General features: G+C 39.5%; 1 protein-coding gene across 2 annotated transcripts in view; it reads right to left on the bottom strand.

Moving 5' to 3' along the window:
- Nucleotides 1-13924, bottom strand: part of LOC124595264 (clavesin-2-like) — a 126153-nt gene extending 112229 nt beyond the window's left edge. The window contains exons 1-2 of one of the 2 annotated variants that reach the window (XM_047133935.1): nt 13867-13897; nt 5954-6057 (exon numbers count right to left, since the gene is read on the bottom strand). The gene's annotated coding sequence lies outside the window, so the exon portion shown is untranslated. Of the gene's footprint in view, nt 1-5953; nt 6058-13866 lie in introns of both variants that reach the window. The other variant, XM_047133931.1, reaches the window with a different exon arrangement.
- Between the last annotated feature and the right edge of the window lie 1605 nt (nt 13925-15529).

The raw sequence follows: 15529 nt of genomic DNA, 5'->3' as shown, positions 1-15529 counted from the left end.
TTGGAAATAATTGTGGTAGCCGGGAATGTCTGCACCAAAGTATTGTTGGTAGGAGAGACTGCTCATTGATAGAATTTTAAAAAGGGCGGGAGAGACCTCGTATGGATACATTTCAAGAAAAGAGCGGGAAACACCCCGCATTGATACATTTTGTAATGGTAGCAGGGGTTGTCTGCACCAGAAAGCATTGATGGCGGGAGAGACCGCACTTTAGCTTTCGTAGGAAGTCAGTAGTAAGCGAGATGTGAAGCGAGTCAGTAGCAGGTCTGAAGCGAGAGGTTGAGAGGAGCGGTGTACCTGCCAGCCACCAGCTATGATTTACAAGAGATTATAAACGGATGTACAGAGATATCAGCAAACTATTATCACAAGAGGAACTAACATTATTGAACTATTTTTTTGAGAAACTGAAGACTACTGAAGGTATGTTTGCGCAATGCTAGTTGTAAGATTATTGTATAAAGTAAGACCCATTTGAACGTTTTTAAAATCATTTCATTCAGAATATAATTAATTTTTGCCAGAAATTTTGCATTACTGATTATAACCCATCCCAAAAACCATCAACGTAAAACTTTGCAAAATTTTATTGATGTGAAGAAAAAGTTTAACTATGAATTACGTAACTTCAGTCAAATTAATTAAAGAATAATGTCAACTTTGCTATTAAAGAACAAGGTCAGCTTTGGTAATAAATGCAGCCACTTATTATGACTGTCCACCAGCAGCTAATAGAGTATAATAAAACAGAGTAAGTATATTCATGTCGCAGTTCGATGTAGCAGTCAGATGGCGATCCAGTAACAGTACAAAAGGTAAGGAACAGTTTTGGGTTATTGCAGATAACCATTGAGGGCCACGACGACAACACATTCTATGTTTCGTCGAAATAATCAGAAAATCACTTTTAATAAGCAGCAATTAAATTTGTATGCGAAGATTGAGAAAGAGAATAAATTTCAAAGGGAAGATTTCATTTGTTATTATTAAGCAAGAGATAGAAATCCCAAGGGAAGATTTCATAGGTTGTTATAGAAGGGAAGGTTGCGTAACAAAAGAGATATAGAGGAGACGGGAAGGTTTCAGTGTAATGCCGTCGCATTGAACATTGAAAATGGGGTTTTGTAGCAAAAAGAGTGGGGAATAATAAGGTATAATGGAATCCTCAATAAAACCAACCTGCTTTCATAAAAGTTTTGTTGCATTACTTATTAAAGGCCACTTGTATCTTTTGTGAAGCCATAATGTAAGTGTATCATGATATCAATATGGATATAATGACGCAATAGTTGCCGAAATTTGTGATTCTTTATTTAAAAAACACAACATATTTCTTGAAGATATGATCCCATTATCAACTCCTAAAAATATTATCACATCAGGCACGGTAAAAAAAAACATGCATACAGGCCGTCGCATTGAACAGAGCTTATATTGAAAACTAGGATTTTTTAGCCAAAAGGTTGGAGAATAATATGGAGTATTGGAATCCTGAATAAAACCAACCTGCTTTCAAAAAAATTTTGTTGCATTACTTACTGAACGTTCGTCGTATCTTTTGTGAAGCCACAGTGTAAATGTATCACGACATCAGTAAGGAGATAATGACGCTCCAGTTGTCGAAATGTGCCATTTTTTATTTAAAAACACAACATGTTTGCGCGGGGTAGCCGAGCGGTCAGGGGCGTCTTGTCACGGTCCGCGCGGCTTCCCCCGCCGAAGGTTCTTGTCCTCTCTCGGGCATGGGTGTGTGTGTCATCCTCAACGTGAACTAGTGAATTAGTTTTAAGTTAGATTAAGTTGTGTGTAAACTTAGGGACCGTGGACCTCAGCAGTTTGGTCCCACAAGACCTTACCACAAATTTCCAATTTTCCACAACATGTTTATTTAAGACATGATCCCACTATCAACTCCTAAAAAATAGTATGACATCAGGCACAGTTAAAAATATGCAAACTGTAAAAATGTATTTCCACGCTTATAAGCAACATGGTATAATGGTAGTAATTACTGGAAACGTTTAGCTCCCTCACAAATCTCTGTTCACTCACACGGCTAAGACATTGTAAAATGTTCTTATAAATGAAATGGAAATGTCGTGTGGCTAGGGCCTCCCGTCGGGTAGACCGTTCGCCTGGTGCAGGTCTTTCGGTTTGACGCCACTTCGGCGACCTGCGCGTCGATGGGGATGAAATGATGATGATTAGGACAACACAACACCCAGTCCCTGAGCGGAGAAAATCTCCGACCCAGCCGGGAATCGAACCCGGACCCTTAGGATTGACAGTCTATCACGCTGACCACTCAGCTACCGGGGCGGACAATGTTCTTATGAAAAAGGGTTATATAACAAATATGAATAAAGTAACACAAGACAAATGGAGCGTTGGTGCAATTAAATCAGCCGATGCTGAGGAAATTAGATTAGGAAATGAGACATTAAAAACAGAAGACGAGTTTTACTGTTTAAATAACAGAAGAAATAACTGTGACAGAAGTGAAGAGATACAAAATGAAGACTGGCTGTATCAAGAAACCCTTTTCTTGAAATGAGAAATGCATTGACATGAGATCCAGGTCAGTGTCTGCAAGCCATTTCTCAATGTATTTGTCTGCAATAGAGCCATATACCGAAGTGAAACTTCTGCAATAAACAGTACAGACAAGAAGCTTACTTTTGAAATGTGATGTTCCACGAATGCTGGAGACTAGGTGGATAAATCGGACAAGCAATGGAGAGGTGCAGAATCGGATTTCGAAGAAAATGGATTTATGGCACAACATTACTATAAGACAGATACGGGTGACAGGACACATTCGGAGGCATCAGTCAATAGTTAATTAGGTAATTCATTGAGGCGCAGTGAGCAAAATGATAGAGGGAGTCCAGTCAGCAGATGTAGGTTGCAATAGTTATGTAGAGACGGAGGGACATGTACGGCATGGACTATAGCGGTGACGTGCACGAAACCACAAGTTCGGTGTGGCGGGGGGAGAGGGGGGGGGGGGGGGGTTATTCCGGCAGACATGCTTGCTACTGAATGTAGCCCCCTGACGTGTGACGGAGAGGCTGCGTAGCATAGAGCAGCTGTGTGAATGTATGGCGAATGCGCCGCACAACGGACGCTGTGGCATGTTACTTGTTCATTTTCTTTCGGTTTGGTTCAATACATTGTTGGACAAATCAAATCAAGTGCCATGATAGATGTATTACACATGAGGACCAAATAAATGATAGTTAAGATGAAAAGTAACTCATTCGTTTGATCAAGAAGCATATGTCAATGTAGCCTCCTCCAGATTTCAGTTCCTGTTTACCAGATGAAGTTGCACTCCATAGCTACTTTTCCTTATGGCACATTTCTTCATGACTTTAAACTTTGATTCAGATACCTCGTCCTTGTACTGAACTGCGTCATGAACCTCAAGGAACTTTTGTTTCAAAATAGAGCATAAAGACTTTAGCTTTTTTGCCAACACTATTTCCATGTAAAGCAGCAAATTATTCTTCAGACTCCACTACTTTCTTTGTCCACGTAGAATAACTTCCACCAAGAAATATAACTGATGTCCATTCTGCATTAGACTCTCCTACTTCACTTTTTTCCGCTGGAAAACCTAATGGTTCATCAATGATTTTGCGTTATGCAATATACTCTGAAGCGCCAAAGAAATTGATACAGGCATGCGTATTCAAATACAGACAGAATACGGCGCTGCAGTCGGCAACGCCTGTATAAGACAAGTGTCTGGCGCAATTGCTAGATCGGTTACTGCTTCTACAGAGGCAGGTTATCAAGAATTAAGTGAGTTTGAACGTGGTGTTATAGTCGGTGCACGAGTGATGGGGCACAGCAACTCCGAGGTAGCGATAAAGCGGGGACTTTCCCGTACGACCATCGCTGCGACCGAAAAAAGATCCAGCAAGAACGGGACCAACGATGACTGGAGAGAATCGTTCAACGTGACAGAAGTGCATCCCTTCCCTAAATTGCTGCTGATTTCAATGCCGGGTCATCAACAAGTGTCAGCATGTGAATTATTCAACGAAACATATTCGATATGGGCTTTCGGAGCCAAAGGCCCTCTCGTGTGCCCTTGATGACTGTGTCCGTCAACACCGACGTTGGACCGTTGATGACTGGAAACATGGTGCCTGGTCGGACGAGTTTCGTTTCAAATTGTATCGAGCAGATGGACTTGTACGGGTATGGAGACAACCTCATTCATCCCTGGATCCTGCATGTCACCAGGGGACTGTTCAAGCTGGTGGAGGCTCTGTAACGGTGTGGGGCGTGTGCAGTTGGAGCGAGATGGGACCACCAGATACGTCTAGATACGACTGTGACAGGTATGCATCCTGTCCGATCACCTACATCCATTGATATCCATTATGCATTCCGACTGACTTGGGCAATTCCAGCAGGACAATGCGACAACCCACACATCCAGAATTGTTACAGTGTGGCTCCAGGAACGCTCTTCTGAGTTTAAACGCTTCCGCTCGCAACCAAACTCCCCAGATGTTTTGGACCCAATAGGTAGCAAAATGCCTTTATCTATAAAATGGTTCCTCAATAACTTTAACTGATGTTGTACATCGAAGAAAACCCAAGTATACCTAAAACCGATTGCTAGATTTGCGAAATATGTTTTATCTGTATCGGCACAAATTCCTTCCAAACTTTCACAGCCGTCTGAACGACGCTCTGAAGAAAAAAAAGAAACAAGTCGTAATTGTGTCGAAGTCACAATAAACTTGTTGCTTCCACTGCTTACACAACCCACGCATCACACAAATCTGAACAGTTGAATGTGGACCGACCATTGTCTCCTCCGACGAATGCTAACTTATACGATCAATAAACATTCACTCTTGAGCAGTAAAACTATTTCACTTAGCGTTCAATAAGCACAGTACAAACTCGAGAGTACCCGGTGTGCGTTTATATTCCTTTATCCTTTCTTGCACAACAATGGCATTTTTCGTTTTCACAAATAAGCGTATGCTTCTGGCGACAGAGCTCTTAAAACCAATGCTTGGGCAATGTCCTCTGAATTCCACTTTGCACTTTTGCTTTCATTCAACAGTTACCGTATTTGCGACAGTGTGAAATTTTTTGACAACACTTTGCTTACTCTTCTGTGTAATTTGATGTTTACTTCGCGTCAGATGACCTTTTTGTCCGCCGTAACAAAAGAACACGGCGACGAGCATTTGTTTTGCTCCATAAGGCTACACCACATCTCTTTGGTGCTGCTTCTTTCTGTGTATTTAGCTTTATTAAAAGTTCAATCTCTATCCTCAGTTCTTTAATTTCTAAATCCTTCTGCTTCAACGAGCTCATGAAGGGATCCTTAGCTGTAGTCTGGTAGAATTTCTTTTATTTTTCCGTTGCAGTTTCTAAAGCCCTCAAAGTTCGTTTTTGCAAATGTATTGCTTCGCAGCGATGTACACGACTTCATGATCTCTAAGGAATTAATTTATTTTTATTATTCTTGAATGTATTTACAAAGTGCTATACAAAAACACTACTTTCTCATTATTGACCAAATAAATAACAGACAAAAGAGATAAACCATCAGTAACGTAAATAGCTACATTAGCTTATTCCGATAAAAGGATCCGAACTCTCAACCTTCAGTGTTACCAACAGATGTTATCAACAGAGATATGCACGCACTGCGACAAACATCGTTATTGTTAAGACTTACGACCAGCACGCTATATGTGCAGGCATAAGAGTTCAATAGCAGTCTTGAGACTAGAAAAAAATATCGGCTACATCCATGAGAAATAATATCCTACAGAAAGTAGCAAGTCGTTCACTGTCTCATAGTAATCCAGTATAGCATGAAAAAAAGCTTTAAGTTTATGCGAATTATTCTACTTTAAAGTAATTTTTGAGTTATATTTATATTTTCAATATTATTTATCGTCTAACTTCTTACCTTTTCGCTTGCACGCCTGGTTTCTGTAATTTCTTTCCCATGCCAGTCTGGAATGTTTACGCTGTGAGTTGCTGAGGGTAGTAGATTCTTTCTTGAAGATAACCCTAAAAGTTTGTTTCTCATATTAGTTCATAATCTTCAGCCGCAAATGTACTTAACACACACTTTTAGTTTTCGTATTCGGTTAGTCCGCGCGTTTGCACTGAACTATCTATTTATGTAGCGAATGCTTATCTTTGGGAAAACCATGATAAATAATGTTTGTCGTATTCTGAGCAGTATTAATGTGTGCCACAGTGCAATTACAGTGATCCTTGCTCACGAATGGCACATATTTGGGTGCGAAATACAACATCCATGTTCTGCGGAATGCACAGCCACGACAGTCCTCCAAGTGACTCAAAGCGCGCAAGAACATCTGAGAAGTTATTGCTCACCAGGGGCCAGAATGGCATACCTCGTTTTTCTATATACCTTGCATGAAACCAGTCTTCACATTAAAGATCACAACATCAACACATTATACACAGATACTTAGATTTTTAAGACTAGTATATTGTAATGTACAATGTACAATGTATGGTAAAGTTCCTTAATAAGGAACATTACTATACATTGTACATTACAATATACTAGTCTTAAACATTGACATTGTAATTCTGTCAGAGACAGCAAAGGACTTGGAAGAGCAGTTGAACGGAATGGACAGTGTCTTGAAAGGAGGGTATAAGATGAACATCAACAAAAGCAAAACGAGGATAGTGGAATGTAGTCGAATTAAATGGGGTGATGCTGAGGGAATTAGATTAGGAAATGAGACACTTAAAGTAGTAAAGGAGTTTTGCTATTTGGGAGCAAAATAACTGATCATGGTCGAAGTAAAGAGGATATAAAATGTAGACTGGCAATGGCAAGGAAATAGTTTTTGAAGAAGAGAAATTTGTTAACATCGAGTATAGATTTAAGTGTCAGGAAGTCGTTTCTGAAAGTATTTGTATGGAGTGTAGCCATGTATGGAAGTGAAACATGGACGATAAATAGTTTGGACAAGAAAAGAATAGAAGCTTTTGAAATTGGTGCTACAGAAGAATGATGAAGATTAGATGGGTAGATCACGTAACTAATGAGGAGGTATTGAATAGAATTGTGGAGAAGAGGAGTTTGTGGCACAACTTGACTAGAAAAAGGGACCGGTTGGTAGGACATGTTCTGAGGCATCATGGGATCACAAATTTAGCATTGGAGGGCAGCGTGGTGGGTAAAAATCGTAGAGGGAGACCAAGAGATGAATACAGTAAGCAGATTCAGAAGGATGGAGGTTGCAGTAAGTACTGGGAGATGAAGAAGCTTGCACAGAATAGAGTAGCATGGAGAGCTGCATCAAACCAGTCTCAGGACTTAAGACAACAACAACAACAACAATAGTAAAGTAAACGTGCGATGTGTGTAGTATTGTCTTTACAGTAACTTGTTGGTTTGCGCCAAACTGATCTAATCAGACTAATCTATGTTCTTCATCGTGGGTACCAAAGCCGTAAATTTATTAGTCTCTTCAGGTCCCCACAGCCTCGACGAAAACTCTGAATGTTAAAACTATCGTTTCGGCCAATCCATTTTCAAATACCGGTAATAACAACATCAACAAACTAAAAAGGTAAAACACTTCTTTGGTATTATTACTCTTTGCATGTTGTAATTGCTGTTATCTTACAGCTGTTTTGCTGATATGTGCGTCATATTTAGCGAAGCAACTTTAAGAAGTGTAGGAACAGTCATAATATGCAACGTATAGCGACGTCAAAAATGTGTTTTACCTTTTTACTTTGTTGATATTGTTATTACAGGCTTTTGAAAATGCCTACAGGCTGAAACTGGCCAATAGTGTAGTGTAATACATGTTCAATAAAGGTCATCTTCTATCAAGCATCTGGCAGCCTACGATGGATGTTCCAAATGGTTTTAGAGTTCAGAAACAAATCTACGAAACAAATTCGTCATTTCCCACGTAGATTGTATTTTCATTAATGTTCCAAAACTATTGTTAGTCTTTGTGGATGTGTGTTCGTTGTTTATGAGACACAGATCGAATGCACTTCGATTATATTCTTTACATTTCGTGTGTTCCTGCAGTCTAATAGGAAAATTTGATGCAACATCTTGTTTATTTTGAAGGATATGAAAATTTTAAAAGTGAGGAAAAATTTATTTATTCAGTGATTACTTAAATTTTTAATCATAAGTAATAACAGCGATACTTTAAAATTAAAAAAAAATAGTTAGTATCGTCAAAATACTGGAAAAAAACTGTGTTTTTAAGAGTTTTTCGTTGAGCACAGTTTGAGAAACTCTGCTCTAGAGTAATGTAGTTGTTGGCTCACTTTTGTTTAATTTTCAACATCTTTTTGTACATTTCTTTAATAATTTATGGTTCAAAATCTGAAGCTTTAGCTAAATTTCCAAGGTTTGCTATTTCTTTGTGAAAGGAGCATACTGGGGCACACTTGTATGTGGCACCAGAATAAGATAAGAATCTTAATAAATTCAAATGAAACTAGTGCACTATAAACAATGAATGTCTCTGATAGGCTCGATAATGTGGATCGCTGATTGTACGCGACCACAGAGCCAAAGATACTGTACTGTTTTGTTGGAGTAAGAGTGCGCTGGGCGCTCAGTCGTAGAAGCTGTCTGTGAGTGAAAGACGATGGAGTAGGCAGTTTCTGTGGTGTGCTGTGTGACGCCACCAAGAGTTAGATTAATGTAGGTATGTCAATATTGCTGAACATGGAAGCAAAAGTCTTCAGGCAAATAAGGTAAAGATTTAAATAATGATGATTTTTGTTTTAGCCAGCCTGTTGGTATAGATGAGTTGGTTGATAATTCGTAATTGTTGAGTAAACCGAGAATGTACGTAAACTGTATTGAGAAAAAGACTAGTTAAATATTTCCTTTTTGCAATGCTTTTAAGACTTGTTCACAGAACTATGTCTAATTTGAGGATTAGCATTTATGTTGCATTAATGAAGTCAGATAATACTTGCTGTTTAAATCTCATTGTTTGCGAATCAGTTGTAATGTAGCTTCAATAGTCAGATGTTTTTGAAAAGCTAAACTTAACTTGCAATATAATTTTACTAGAAAGCTGAGTGTTAAGGAATTCACCATAATCAGTACCGCTTCCCAGTCCAGGCTATATAATTTTCAAAGAAGTTGAATTTTCTTAAATGTTCTCGTTTATCAGCCAAAAGAATTTCATGTGCATTTCAAGTGTTATGGACAGCATTGCACGCTGTTGAGCCTGTAATTAGAACATTCTTCTTTTTTATGAGAGACTAGAATGTGTCGCGTTACTCTGTTGCTGCTTTAGCGGCAAGACACTTTATTTATTTGTTATGTGCATAGGGAGCAAAGTTATTAGTTTTGAACAGGGTCAGATGATTCAGTGCGTAAGGGACTGAATGTATTTTGCAGTGGCTACATTTCTTTATTGGTATTGGGAGTTGCATTGCCCAATCGATTCGTAAAGTTTTGCTAACAATAACACAGATTAAGCACACCACTTGCAGTTACAACACGCAACACGACAAATCGAGTTCTGTATCCATTCCAAAGTTAACACTTCATTCAACGTAATCGTGAAGTTTATTATTTCATTATATTAAGGAACGTTATACTTGGCGACAGCTCTGCCAGGATGTTCGGTTTGCGAATTCTTTGATATTAAAATAGTCAGATAAATATATTCTGTCCTCTCAACCACTCTGTAGCGATAATAGTAGTTAGATTTTTTGGTGCAACGCAGTTTACTGACTTGCACGAAATTATCCCACAGTTCACCGGCATTCTTATGTTCCGCCTTGTTTCTTTTCTTTGAGCTGAGTGTTGAATTTTTGTCTTTGGATTTGCACCCTGTGCGTGATGTACGATGCCGCGCAAAACTGCTAAGGTTCCGGCGCGTAATCTCACAGTTAAAGATACCGAAATAGACGATTTTCCTATTATTAACAACAATGTTTAGATTGATAGTGACCACTGCAGCGCGACAGTGCAAAGCACCACAGAAAACATGAGTTCCGTTTCCAAAAGTAATGTACAGTTTCCTGACACCATAATTTCACGCACTAATTTGACTAGTAATCAGACGGTAGATTCCGGTATTGCGGACGCCGCAGATCTGCACATGGCTGATGTGCACAATTCGAAACTTGACTGTTTACTGAGTGAGGTCGGTGATTTGCCTACTTTTCACACAATTGGTCAGATCGCCAGTAGTATGTCAGAGGAAAAACTAGTGCAAAGTGCTCAGTCTGTTATTGGAAATCCGTCGGATTTTATTAACGACAATTTTGCAGATAAAGCAACAAACGGAAACGTCCATGGCTGTATATGATGTCTCCACGTCACAAAGGACAATGTTGGTGACACTCGATGCATCAATTCAAAGCAATATGGAAGCAATATTTCAAAATCTCATGCACATATTCAATGAAAGATTTAATAAAAATGATGAACAGTTTTTCCACAACCTGCCAGGTTAGCCGAGAGCGCTAATGCGCTGCTTCCTGGACCCGAGTAGGCGCGCCGGCCCGTGGGCGGATTCATGACGAGGGTCGTGTGCCAACCAGCCTGGATGTGGCTTTTAGGCGGTTTTACACATTCCCCTACGTGAATACTGGGCTGGTCCCCACGTTCCGCCTCAGTTAAACGACCCGCAGACATTTGCAACACATTCACACTATTTCAACACATTCACACTATTTCATGATTTACACTAGACGCAGACAGTTGGGGTACACTGTTTCTGTCCCGGGGGGTACGAGGTGGCGGCAGGAAGGGCATTCGGCCACCATTTCCACGTCAAATCCGATTGTAACAACGCCGACTCTGCCGAAATTGTGGGACAGAAGGCGTAAGCGAAAGAAGAAAATGAACAGTTTTCTGTAACACGAGAAAAACTTGATGACACCACCACTCAGTTTAATGAACAACTTTCCAGCATACGAGAAAAACAAGATGACAACACCACTCAATTCAATGAACAATTTTCCAGCATTGACGAGCTTAAATCATATACAGAAACGAGTGATAACCGTTTCAAACAGGTAGATGCAGACCTTAAGGCCAGTGAAAAACATCTTTGCGATAAAATTGAAGCCATATCTAGGCAATGCGCAGACAGTACCAAATCTCTGAGAGATGACATTAATGCTTTAAGATGGCATGTAGTGAAACCTATAAAAAGCTTACAGATGGAATATAGTCAGTTAACGAAAGAATAGATCAACAAGACATCCGATTAGATGCACGTCTTAAAAGTTCACACCGAGACCTCACAAAAACGATACAAAGACAGAGGAAAACAATCAGTTTTTCCAGTCATTAGCAGAACAAAGACAGGAAGTACAACAGCAGTTGCTCACTAGTCTTACAACCCGTGTTGACGCTAGTATAACTTCCGTCACAGATGAGTTTAACACAATAAAGCAATCACAGAACCAAATACAGGCAGACGTAACTGATTTCAAAACCACTGTTGACACACGAATCCAGAAAGTTGAAGAAAAGTGCACAAACGACACTGAGTCGTTAAACTTCCATCTTGAACAATTGGAGCTGGTGCAGGACCCTGACACAATTAAAGCCGAATTGAAAAAGAGGAACAAAACTACACGTAAGCTACAGAAGCAAGTCGACGCTGTCACACGGGATTTGCCGGCCTTTGTGGCCGAGCGGTTCTAGACACTTCAGTCCAGAACCGCGCTGCTGCTACGGTCGCAGGTTCGAATCCTGCCTCGGGCATGGATGTGTGTGATGTCCTTAGGTTAGTTAGGTTTTAGTAGTTCTAAGTTCAAGGGGACTGATGACCTCAGATATTAAGTCCCATAGTGCTCAGAGCCATTTGAACCATTTTTCGCACGGGATTTGATCTGTGTTAATTCGGCGTGTAGTGCGGCAGCGCTAGCATCAATATTTACGCTCGCGGCCGCAGTCGCTTCTTCTACAGCTGTTTTTACATCGCATTCAATCTTTGCAGATATCTCGCGATCCTTTACTTCTAGCCAATCATTAAATTCTCTTTCGACTTTTTGACCTTGCACTTCCAAATAATTATTAATACTTTTCCGTGCATCTACCTCCACATCACCCATGAACATTGTCTTCTAGCCTGGCCTGCGATATCTTTAGTTTTTGCATCTCGCCGGCTGGGCTTTGCACAAGATCAGGTATTTCTTTGCAAGCGTCCCGCATCTCGGCAAGTTCGCTTTGGATACTGTTTAGTTTCGCTTCACAGCGCTGCTCTTGCTCACTGAGCTTTTGAGTAAATTCTTTCCCTTGCTCATTTAGCATTTGAGCCAGTTTTTCGTCTCTTTGTTGCCCTTGATCATGGAGCTTTTGCGTTAATTTTTCTCCTGCTCATGTAGCATCTGAGCCAATTTTTCGTCCCTTTCTCTGTCTCTTTGTTCGAGCGAACGCAGAAATTCAGCAAAAGGGTCTGCAAACGGGTAGCATAGTGATGCCCCACCTAATCTAGCACTCGTTTGGCCCCCCTGCCCATGCAATGGAGTTGGTTGTTACTCTATTCCAAAGACCCTCGCCCCCCCCCCCCCCTCCCACCCAACCCTCGCTCCGGAAATTATGTTATCCGGGGCGGTGGCTTGGGACTTGGGATTCGTTTACGGTTTGCAAATGATCCTCACTTTCCATGTTAACAGAATTTTGTTCGTCTGGTACGGATGCTTTAGGTTGTCCTATCTTACCCATGATAAATTCACTTTAAGGCACTGACTAACCCTTAACACTGATACACACACGAATAATTATCCCCTCCAAAAATAAAAACATAAATACACAAGTACACACAATTTAATTTGCACTCTACTTACTATTTTTTCACCGAAGGTATCTCATGTGCATATGCGTTTGATATTCCCCACAGAGCTACACAGGAGGCTTGCACAATAGGCCTTACCTTTGTTATTTCTCTTCTTCTTAATGAACCTAATGTTGGTTTCCATCCACTGCGGCATTCTACAGATCAAAACAACTGTGCAATTCATATAACTGAACCAACACAGCAATCTTCTGTCACCAATCAACCCACTAGTAATGCATGACTAGAAACTACCGACGTTGTTCAATGGCAAACGTACAATGCAATTCTTCTACTCATAATATCTCGCGTCCGTCGGCCGTCGTAATTTAATTTATTATTTACTACAGAAGTTGATTGGTAATGGCGATTGTTGCAGACTTACGTGGTGGGCCTTAATCAAAATGATATTTCATTCAATTTTGATTTACAATTAAATGTTATTGTGAAGTTCTCTTTTTAACAATATTAATCTTCAGTGAAATTATTTGTTACGTTAATGAACGCTAGACTCGCTTAATCTTAAAACATGAGCGTATAAGTTGAACAATGGAATAAACTTTTCATATTAATTTCCTAGGCTAGACAGTTAACTTTAAAGCAAAAAATCCTAAGATATTAATTACAATTGCGGCCAACACACGCGCGAGAGGGGTTTTTTTTTTTTTTTTTTTTTTTTTTTTTTTTTTTTTTTTTTTTTAACTATTGCATTGTAGATTCCTGGCTCTGGCTCTCGGCTGTTGTACTGAAAATAAGAATCTTAAAGCTACTTATTTTCTGCGCCGTCGGGCGGCTGTGGAGAAATATGTTATGTTAATAGCGGGCGAGTTTTTCGCTTCCGCAAATTTTTGTAAGTTAATATCGCCACGTAATGGCGTCGTTGGCTGCATCGGCCGCTGCGATAGTTGCACAGTAAATTATTCGAATGCAGGTTAATTCAAGGAAGGCGGACATGGAAATCGGGATCATCTCTTACAAATTAAAAGTGAACAATAACATTAAATCAATATATTATCTGCTTAATTAGTACAAATATGCTTACATTTGCCAGCACTCGCAAGATGTCCGTCTACACGCAACCAAGACAAGAGAAGAAGTAGAAGACGACCTTCGACCATAGATACTAATAGACTGGGCAAGCAGTGCAGCGGCTATACATCTGGCGTGGCTGCAACATAGAATCACGTGACTGTTGGCAGAACGTCGGCGGGAGTTCAAGGCAGCATTCTGATTCCTGATTTCACTTCCAGTATTTCTCAGTGGATTTCCTGCTAACTTCACCACATTAAATGTAGCTTATGTAAACACAGCTAGAAGTGATAAATTACTGCTTAACCACGGTACAAATTTGGTTTTATAGCCATTACTTCACAATGAACTTTGTGAACTGCTGAAACACTTTCGATGTTCGGCAATATATTCGCTGCGAATATTTCAGTGTTACCAATTATGAGATGCATTCTCTACTAACAATATGCGTTATGCACTGCATAAAATGTAAATATTGCGTGTGTGTGTTTTAGTGCCTTGGTTGTAGAAAGTGTTATAGACTTCATAAATCGGCATAAACAACGAAACCTGTAACGTAAACACACGTGTTCACATCGAATGTAACGAACTCAATTGTGTCGTTCACCCACAAAACGTAAAGCAGTTTCATTTGAAAGCTCTTTTTTGGTTTAAACAGTTTGTTTCGTAGATGTATCAAATAAGATATCTACAAAATCAGTACCTACTTACATGAATACTTGTTCCACAGATCATGAATACGATACTTCACAGTGTCAGTTTAATGAAAGGTAGACCTATCATTACATGACAATTCTTCCAATCACTTATTTATACCTAAAAAATCGTCTACTGAGTAGGAGCTGTCATTCATAGATTCTTTTAGTTTGATTTTAAATGCTGGTTGGCTATCTGTCAGGCTTTTAATGCTTTTTGGTAAATGATCAAAGATTTTTGTAGCAGCATATTATTTATCCCATACATTACAGCTTATTATCTGGAAACTAACATAGGTCATACAACTACCTTTTTGCAAATGGTATTCAGTATTTGTTTCTGATATTCGTATGTTTTGTAACTGGGAAGTACAAAATAAAACTAAACCCTGATGAGAAATCAAACCCCTAACTTGTTTTTGCAAATTGTTCTTTAAAATAATACCAGCATAATTCCCCCCTTTTTGTACCAAAGTCAGATTTAATCCAGGATAGTAAAAATCATCCTTTCTTCTTATGTAGTAACAATGCACATTGCCATCGCTTTTGGAGTGGGAAGGGTTATTGGTAATAAATATCTCTCTCTCTCTCTCACACACACACACACAATATATATATATATAGTGTGTATGTGCAGATGGATATGTGTGTGTGTGTGCGAGTGTATACCTGCCCTTTTTTCCCCCCTAAGGTAAGTCTTTCCGCTTCCGGGATTGGAATGACTCCTTATCCTCTCCCTTAAAACCCACATCCTTTCGTCTTTTCCTCTCTTTCCCTCTTTCGTGATGAAGCAGCCGTTGGTTGGGAAAGCTTGAATTTTGTGTGTATGTTTGTGTGTCTATCGACATGCCAGCGCTTTCGTTTGGTAAGTCACATCATCTTTGTTTATATATATATATATATATATATATATATATATATATATATATATATATATATATATTCTTCAAAGTACTTCCAACACATGCGTGTGTGCGCAGT

The sequence above is a fragment of the Schistocerca americana genome, chromosome 2 (assembly GCF_021461395.2).
Source record: "Schistocerca americana isolate TAMUIC-IGC-003095 chromosome 2, iqSchAmer2.1, whole genome shotgun sequence".
Classification (NCBI taxonomy): domain Eukaryota; kingdom Metazoa; phylum Arthropoda; class Insecta; order Orthoptera; family Acrididae; genus Schistocerca; species Schistocerca americana.
This window is presented reverse-complemented; position numbering and strand designations above follow the sequence as displayed.